We start from the raw sequence: 9,796 nt of genomic DNA, 5'->3' as shown, positions 1-9,796 counted from the left end.
CCATGTCTGGAAAATTTGGTTTACTTAGCAGCACGTAAGCTCAAACCCAGGTGCCAGGAGTTAGACTTCACTTTACCTCCCCACCCAATCAGCCCATCATCTCACATCACCCATGCCTTCTGCCATGAAGATTGTCTTTGAACTTGGCCTTGAAAAGTATCCGTGTCTGTGGGAATATATGGGAGTGCAGGCTCTCACTATCGGTGTTCTAGGACTCCAAGCCGAACCCTATTTTCATCTTTGGCTCAAATGACAGGACACTACCATTTGGTCCATTTTGCAGCATTTCAATGTCTTAAATTAATAAGACTTGGCACTCTTGGTGTTCTTTCTTTGCACCTTAACAAGGGATGATTCATCCTTCGCACATTCACTGCTTTTAAGAGTAGATAACCGACCTTGGCTGCTTCAGTTTTGATACCAGGCCAGACAGCCTCGCCAGGTCTTTCCACAATCTCATCTTATTCTTGCTGCAATAGGTTCTCGGCCTTTCCTCTCCATGGGTCTGGGCTTACTAGATTCATGACGCTGATGTCCAGCTACTATACAATGGCAGATTTGCCTGTAGTCTAATCACTACGTATTAGACGTATTAGCCAGCTTTTATTATGGCTTAATCTACATGCATTACAGAGTCTGTACATTTACTGAACAGTTGATTTTCTGCAGCAGTTCGCACATGTGCAATCTTCTAGCACATGAAAGTTTACTCGGTTCTTAACTTAACTTAGTCATCAGTTTCTATAAGATCCATGCATTCTTCTTCAGCCAGTATTCTCTGGGCATCACGCTCGCCTCTTGTGACGTCACTAGCTTCTCTCTTTTGCTCCTTTTCATATTCCTTCAGGGAGTTCCTTCCTCAGATTGTTGTTTCTTTGGGGATACATTCGACAGGGTTTTCTCAGTGGGTACCTTCTTTCGAATATCAGCTGCGGTACTGGCACAGCTGCTGGTGTCAAACATGGCACAATCTCTGTCCTCCAACATATAGGAGGTAGGGGGTGGGATTACCTGCAGAGGAATGCAGCTACTCCTCTACATTCCCCCCTCTGGTCGAGTCCTCAACCACCTCTTCCATTGTCTCCACATCCTGGTATTTTCTCTTGAAGAACTGCTTCTTCGGAGTTCAGATCTTCATCACCCCCATCAGGGTGCCGGCTGATTTGAAATGCTCATCGTCACTCCCGGTCCTGTAGTTGCATTGTCCATTCGGATTACAATAGACCCATCGTCCCACATGCTTCTTATGATTCTTTGGATATAGAAACTTTGTTCCTTTGGGTGCTACGATGCTGGCCTCTATATATTTTCTGACATCTTTATCCGTCAATTCCTAGGGTACAAACCCTGATTTGACATTGATCATGATCTTTATTCCTACCGCTTTCTTTGCTGTTTTTTTGCACTGTGCGATCACTAGCCTGATACACTGAATCCAAACATCACCATCACCAATATTGCTCTGAGAATCTGGAATATGATTGCCAACCACTGCGGAATCCGTGAGAATATGGAGGCAAACCAACTATCATCCGCATTGTCCACTGTCTCATCTTCCATTTTATTATGCAGGTTTGTTAACAAAGTTATGGCCTCTGTCAAGGTCCCATTCTTGTCATCATGAGAAGGCATGAACGTGCAACATGAAGGCCCGACTTTGGCGCAAACTCTTCCTTCCATCTCTGTGATTATGTCAAGGACATATCTGTTCTGCAGGGTCATTAGTCGTGTGGCCCTCAGCTCTTCCTTGATAGCATTGAATCGCTTTATGTTGGTGGTGATTGTCTGCAGAAGCTCCCATCTCGTAATCTGAAGCCATTTGCCGTTGGCCAGCGTCTGGATCCCATGCATGAATATAGTCGTAAAAATTGAGGCGGTCTTGCTGAACAACCTGTGTTCATAAGGAAACGCATCGTAAATTGGAGAAGACATTCCTAGACCTCACATCTGGTCTCAATTTTAGACTCTCCCACATATAGATATCTGTTCTCACTATTTTGTACTGTAATGAATGTGAATATGCACATTAATTTGTCATGCATATGTATACGAACAAGTATTTTTTAAATCTGCTAAAAATCAGAGAAATCTGTTGGCCCTTAGCCAAAGAACACCGTTTTATGTGAAAAATCTTTCAAACTGAGAGATGTTTATACAGGTATGTTTTTCTCACCACATAAAATGGAATTAGTTTTCACCTTGAATTGTTTTCTCTTATATTTCACTGTTGAGTAAATAATTGGACACATTGAATGTTCTCAGTAATTTATTTTGTCAGGCAAATATGCTTGCCATAGTGTGCCTTAATCGTGACCCCTGAATTCTTCAGGGGAACTCCCACTGACATGTTTTACATGATCTTGTAGCCAAGATTTTATTGGGAGCACCTAAATCAGTCTTACATTTTTTACATTAAGAATGTATTTCTCTCCATAATCAATATTGAAACTCTTTGACTAAGAGTGCACCTCTACACACATTCTGTTTTCTTCATAAGGAATGGAGTCATATGCATCTATTGATTTGGATGAGAAGTAATTTCTCTATTCTGGTCCGATTGGGAAACTCAAGCAATCTTTTCCTCAAATGGGCATCTGCTTTTGGAAATTCTCCAATGTTTAGGTCATGGAGGAATCACTAATGCTGGAACATGGATAAGCACCAAGGAGCATACACCCCCCCAATCCTTGGGCAACTTCATGTCGGCCCTAGACCCACAAAACCAATATGGATCCATGAGGACGGCTGTCCCTTCTCCCATCCTTGAAAAGTCAACTGTAGTTCTGAAGTCCTTATTATTCCCACAGGATTCTTCCTGTGTCATTCGGAAGCACAATGTTGCGTTTGCCAATGGGATTACAACCAATGGGCCGGATTCATCTTCTACTCATGTCAGTCACTTGGCATGTTTAGCCCATGACTTCAAACATCCATCGGTCACCCTTTGCATCTCCTGTACATATTCTGGCTTCAGTAGATGAGCTGCACAGGATATCAATCCTTCTTCCCATCCTTTCCAGGTGATCCAGCTATTTCTGTAACATCACGGCAGTTCATTTTCTTCATCTCTTCAATGCCCACCTCATCCTGTCCTGCTGCAGGATACACAAGCATCTTGCTCTTCATTCCAGGTTCCTTTTCCATCTGTGTGGGCTTGATATAATCATCCTGGTATGGAAATGACCATTTTGATCTCCATTATAAAGTTGCCCAACTTCCTTTAAATTGTCCTCTGGGCATACATGTGGAAAATGGCTGAGGCACCTAGCATCGTGTTCTGGGACTTCTCTGGCAAAGAAAGTTTGCACTGTATTCATTGCATAGGGTATGAGAGAGCAGATGTAGCAACTCTCCTTAGATGTTCTCTCCCCCATGTTTTTCATGTGCTGATACCACATGTTATTCCCCAAGTGTGCTGCATTATCTAGATAGGTATGTATCCCCTTAATATCTTCCTCTGCATCTCTCCTGTGTCTCCCAAAGGTAGTGTAATAATCATGAAGTAAATCAAAAGTCGTTTTCATAGAAGGGAGCACCATAGGGCTCTCTCCTTCAGCGGAAGTACTAACATGATAGAGACTGTGAAAGATGAGGAAGAGAAAGACAAAAGAATTAATTGTGCAAGCATATATTATGCATAAGAACATAGGCATCCATTTCTCGTGCCATCCTATTACTTGTTGCACTTGTTCATTTTCTAGAACGTGCCAGCTTCTACATTTATCATCTTTAATACAATCATCAAATTTCTTTATACTTGTAACTGTAAAACCTGCTCAATTATTGCAATAAAAAGCCTTCTCATCACTGGGCTATTTTTAGGATCCTGTACAAAAGTGTGAATATCAATGTCTCTTCTGACAAGAGCAGGATAAACTTGAAGTATAAAGACAAAGACATCAAGCACAAGTCGATGAATATCACTGTCAGTAAGTACCATATGTTGACTGCTTAGAACAAGTATTCTCCAAGAAATTAATCTGGATACTGATCTTGTTTCCAATTTCTAATCAAGAACTGATGTTTAGGCATAACTCTGATGCTTCAATGAATATCTAAAGTTAATCTAGAAAATGTCTAGAATTCTCTGCAAGTCGTTGCACTCTGCTAAAATATCTAGTAGTGTCCACTGAATTCTAGTCCAACACAAAATCTCTATTAACTGCTGGCTTATTTATCGTCCTTCATCTTCATCATCCATCAAGTCTTCACATGCTGAAATTCTTCTTCTTGTCTTGCTTCTGTATCAGCAACGGTGGAGGAGTGGGTCTCATCTTTATAGGCCTTTACGTTTCCTAGGTGAAGCCAAGCTTGTCTCCCTTGGACCTTCACAGCTGAAGGGGTTATATTCTCAACACAAAAGGGACCATTAAACCGTGGCTCATGCCACTTTCTGGTCAAATTCTTGATGAGAACTAGGTCTCCAAAATATAACTTAGGTGCTGATACTAGTTCAATTGGGTTGGTTGTTGAATTGTCTTCTTCTGTGTTCTGAGACCAACCTCCCTTGCGCTTGAGTTGATCTGAAATGAGAAAAATGCTAAAGGTCATACATATCAAATAGTCATGCATTGCATCACCTAGAGTTTTAGCTACACTCTGCGCATCACTTCTACTCCTAGATGGAGGTGTAAGAGGCATTCTCATACCACGCCCTGTCACTAGTTCATACGGGGTGAGGTGGTGGTCCAATCCCGGCTGATTCTGAAGGGTATATAAGGCATGGGGTAGGCAATATACCCATCCCTTCTTCAGCTATCCTTTCTTTAAGGAGGCCGTTGAGTCTCTTGCAGATTCCGTTCGCTTGCAGGTGATAAGCAGAAGAAAACGTATGCTTAATACTCAATAGAAGCCCTATCTGTTTGAATAATTCATTAACAAAATGGGGCCAGTTATCGGATCTCAGCACTACACACACTGCCCACCTCAGGAAGACTGCACACTAAAACCTTCACTGCACAAGTGTTGTCGGGGTGTGTACATGGACCCGGCATGATCCACCTAAAGAAGGGACACACCACCACTAATGGATACCTATATCCATTACATACTTGCACATATCAACATAGGTAATATGTAAATGCTGAAACAGACTTTTTGGTCGAGGTATTACACCTCTAATCATTCTTGGTGTATGCCCAGCAGTAAACTTTTGACACTCAATTCAGTTCTCCATAAATAGTGCAATGTGCTCTAACAAATTAGGAATAAACCAGTCTTCTGTAATCGTAGCAGCAAGACTCTCCCTAGTTACATGCACAGGATAATGCAGCTGTTCAAGTACAACCTTTAATAATGCTACTGGCATCACTGGCTTTCCAGTGCTGTCTTGTCGCCATAATGCTTCGGTGGGGGATAAAGAACACCCCCTTCGTTGCCACAATTCCTGCTCTTCCTTTGGTGCACTTCCTTGAATCTCCATTAATTGCGTTATTAACAGTGTATTAAACCCTTCTTGCACGAACATGGTTGTGACTATTTTTTCTTTGATATCTTCAGTATCAAAACTCAAAATAGCTGGAGAATATGCAACCCTTTTGGCTTCTTCGTCTGCAAGAGATCAAATCTGTTCGCCTAGTATGCTTTGAGCATTTAACAAAAGATATGACCACTGGGACTTGTAGTGCCTTAATAAGCCCATCCAATAAGGATGTGTGCTGCACTGGAGTGCCATCTGCGCAGAGGTAGTCCCTCCTCTTACAACATGCTAACTCTGCGTATACAGTTGATGTCACTGTACACTGTCACTTCCTGTCCTTCATGTAGTCACTATTGGTGGCTTTTGGGATAGGAGTTGGGATTGCCGTTTGGAGGGGTGGGTCCTTCATGTGTAGGTACTGGAAGAGTAGAACTATGAGTAATGAAGATTAGCGGTAGATAATCCCAGAAAAAGCTCTCTCAGCAGTACTCTGCTGCTTAACAACAGACAATGCACTATTGTGTGTGTGCCCACCCTTGCAGCACTCACCATTTTTGGTGCAGCAGCCTCTGGCCTGCTTTCTTGCATCAGAACTGTTGTACAGGCACAGGACTGGAAATTAAGATTGCATAAGCAGAAGCTAAAAGCAGCTCCTGGGTATCCAGCATCCACCGGTAACCAGGAGCTACCAAAAGGGAACGAGGAGCTAGTGCATAGCTTCCACAAATCCAACTTCCACACAGGATGCAAACATGTTGTCTATTATCTATTACCCCTTATGCTTTAAATGTTGTGTTGATGTGTACAATTGTGCATTTATAAATTAATAAATGAAGTTCAAAACAACATGCTCATTTTGTTAAGGCTTGTACATTGTTTGCACAGTTCAATTCACATCGGTGTATTTGTTCGGCATCCGTTGGTCTGGGGAGCCAAACGTGGCTTCTGGTGACTGTTGGTGTCAAGCTAACCAGGCTTTTGTGGGCTTCAAGCAGGAGCTAAAGAGCTCCCAACTCCCCTCAATTTTGAACCCTGCAGGCACCTTGGTTGCTGCGTCCTTATCCCTTTCCCACTGGATGTGCAAAACACTCATAAACTGTATTGCAAGAAAGATGCCAACAGGCAGGTAAAGTTCCCAATATTATGACAGCCGGAACCCTGTAATGAGGATAAACAGGTTCTGTGTCTAAATGGTGCTGTTTGAAGCCCGGCATTGCCGAATACCACCAACAGAATGCAGCTACGCCATAAGTCACTCTCTGGCAGTGCCATTTTCAGGGAAGGCTATCACCCCCACACTGACATTGTTCCCGCTGGTCAACCCACCCACGCCCCTCCCCATCATTCTCCCGTTTCCATCCCACTGCTTCCCCATTCCCGATATTCAACGTGTACCAATTTGCCATCTAGAGGCCGCAAGGGTTTACCTACGTACAATGATCTTTTGTGTGTCAGTCTTTACCCTGGTGGCCTCCAGGAAGAAAACAGGTTAAAAAACATTGTAGCATTATGTAGTCAGCAAAAAGACTGAAGAACCACAAGGTTAATGGTGTAGGTTATGTTTGCGGAAGGACCCACAAGGCCGATGGTGTAGGTTATAAGAAAATGTCTTTGGTGACCGATTCAGGACACCAAAAGAACAGACGGAGTGGACGAAACGGATGGAGTGGGTGGAACAGATGGAGTGGATGGAACAGATAGAGCGAAGGGAACGGAAAGAACGGATGGAACGGATTGAGCAGATGGAACTGATGGAGTGAGTGGAACACATGGAACGGATCGAATGAATTGGAAGGATGGAACGGGTGCAACACTGTAAACAGAGGGGAAGGATGAAATGGAACTACGGAATGGATAAGACTAGTTTATGTGGATGAAGGATCGAGTGATGGAATTGATGGAAAGACTAGTAAATTAAATGATGAACCAGACGAAATGTATGAACAGACGAAGTGGAATGAACGGACAGAGTGAATAAAACTGATAGAATAGATGGTACAGATAGAATGCTCGATCTCAAGCGCCTTATTAATAACTACCATATCACAATACCACGCTTACTCTCTCCTATACACCACCACTCAAATAGAACACAGCGATACTATGACACATTCGGTATAGCTGTTCTCATTCTAACACCCGTCACATACTTCTCATCATCCTAATTATACACAGCAAGCTGAGCACACACAGCAGGCTTAAGCGTTGTCTTCAGGCCTAACGCAGTCAGAAATCAGTCTGGGTGTCAACCCCCCAGAATGAACACATATACCTGACCTCCCAACCACCACACCTATCGCTATGAAGCAGCTATCCTGCAACTGCCACACCGGCTGCACACACATCCGGTGCACCCACGCACCTTATGACCATCTCTCTCTCAACTGACTTGAACTACGGTTTCCGAGGGCATTCAACCTACCAGCGAGAGATCATACCAATGATACATAAGGCGCTATATAAATGCAAAGTAACATAACATAACATGTTTCCCCCCAAAAACTGTTGCATCTGTTTCACTGTACTTGGTTTTGAGGTTTTCATAATCGCCTCGGCTCTTTCAGGTGTCACTTTCTTTCCTTCATGTGAAATAAACTGACCTATGTATAACACCCTTTCTTGACAATATTGCAACTTCTCCTTGTCTACCTTATATCCTGTCTGCTAGAATAGTCATCAACTAAACAGAATCTCGTCTGCACTCATCATCTGTGGTGCTGCAAATTAAAATGTCAACTACATACTGTATCACAGCACTCTTGAGATCAATATTGCCTAAATCTATCTGTAAAACTTATTAAAGATCACCGTTGAGGTAAACGAGTATGTTTCTGTCGAGTTTGGTGGAACGTAAAAAAAGTAAAGTCTTGTGAGTCATTGTGCAACGGGATTGAGGAAAGTGCATTCTTCAAATCGATCTCCGTGAAATATCAAGCTTCCACCGGGATACTGCACAGTATCGTCGCCAGATTAGGAACTAAAGGAAACTCTGCATCTACAATCTGGTTAATCGGTCTCATATCTTGTATAAATCTCCATGATCCTCTTTTAGATTTTTTTAATAGAATACACTGCGGTATTACACAATGATTCTGATGGCACCAGAATTCTTTGTTTCATCAGTGCTGGAAAGGTCTATAATATAACTTCATTAGCTTCTAGAGACATGGGTTATTGCTTTGCTCGAGGTAACATCACTCCTGGCTTAAGCTTTATTTTAACCTCCCCTATTCCCTTTACAAATGGGAATGACAATTGGTCCCAAGGACGCTTGGCACCTTTTCCGAGTCTTCCTGAAAAAATGCTGGACTTTGCTGCATTATCGCCATTCAATGTGGGACCTCCCTCTTTTCTATCCTTGTCCAATATGTGATGCTCATAAAGAACACCACTTCATTGTCTGTTTGATCTTCCCTGAACATGTCATAAGTTATGTTAGTCAATCTGTACGTTTCCTCAAGAGCTATTACTGTTCTCCATGGTCTACCCTCATCATCTACACCTTCTAGCATTGCCATTTCCCTTTGTACTATGGCTGCTTCCAATTCTATAGGAATAGTCTGTCCCCCCTCTTCATCCATAGGTATTCGTGATCCAAACAAGAACTCATCAGGTATCCTTACAATTTTTCCCACCAAGCCAGGTAGCCGTGTCAGTAAAATGCTCATTTCATATAGAAAAATCTCTGGATCTACTGGAACGCCTCGCAGAGCCACTTGCCCTGTGAATGCCAATATAAATTCTCCCACGTTTAAATACTGTATTCCTGGAGTGGAGCACACCATTCTTTGATCAGTAAATGAAATTGTCATGTTTAGTTTTGTTATTAAGTCTCTTCCCAAAATGTTAACTGGTGTGTCGTGACAATTCATTAGTAAAAGGAACTCTACTTGTAGCTCCAGGGAACCCTTGAGCATTGATGGCAATTCCCGACATGGGACATTTTCCCTCTCGTATACACAAACAAGTTGCACCATTGTCTACAAGAAAAGAAAAGGATTTGCCTCCCATCGTCACATCGTCCCTCAGTTCCGATTGGGGTTCTGGTGTCACAGATAGTACTAAACACATCAAGTCACCCTGTGAGTTGTCCTATTGTGGGTACAGGCTCACCTCTGTCCTTGTGAAAGGATTTCCTCCTACCACAGTACCACCTCCTATCCTGGGTGTCAGTACTTGTCCTGTGTTTGCATATTGCTGCGTTTGTATAGGGGCTTGTTGTGACTGCCATTTGCAGCGAATTCATTTGCACTTGTTCTTGCTGTTGCTGTACCCTCTGCACTCGCAGCAGGTACAGCATAAATCTCCATGTGATTGCTGTCAAAGTCAACTGGTCAAAGTCCACTCTAGTCTGTGTGCTATATGGTGGAGGATAGC

General features: G+C 42.7%; 1 long non-coding RNA gene across 1 annotated transcript in view; it reads right to left on the bottom strand.

Moving 5' to 3' along the window:
* Positions 1-2,248: 2,248 nt before the first annotated feature.
* The window catches only part of LOC138510429 (uncharacterized), a 57,923-nt gene continuing 50,375 nt past the window's right edge, over positions 2,249-9,796 (bottom strand). The window contains exon 3 of the long non-coding RNA XR_011280385.1: positions 2,249-4,523. This is a non-coding gene — a long non-coding RNA (uncharacterized lncRNA). The remainder of the gene's footprint in view (positions 4,524-9,796) is intronic.

The sequence above is a fragment of the Ambystoma mexicanum genome, chromosome 6p, assembly GCF_040938575.1.
Source record: "Ambystoma mexicanum isolate Mex_15411 chromosome 6p, UKY_AmexF1_1, whole genome shotgun sequence".
Classification (NCBI taxonomy): Eukaryota; Metazoa; Chordata; class Amphibia; order Caudata; family Ambystomatidae; genus Ambystoma; species Ambystoma mexicanum.
The sequence above is the reverse complement of the archived record's forward strand: the minus strand, read 5'-3'. Positions and strand labels throughout refer to the sequence as shown.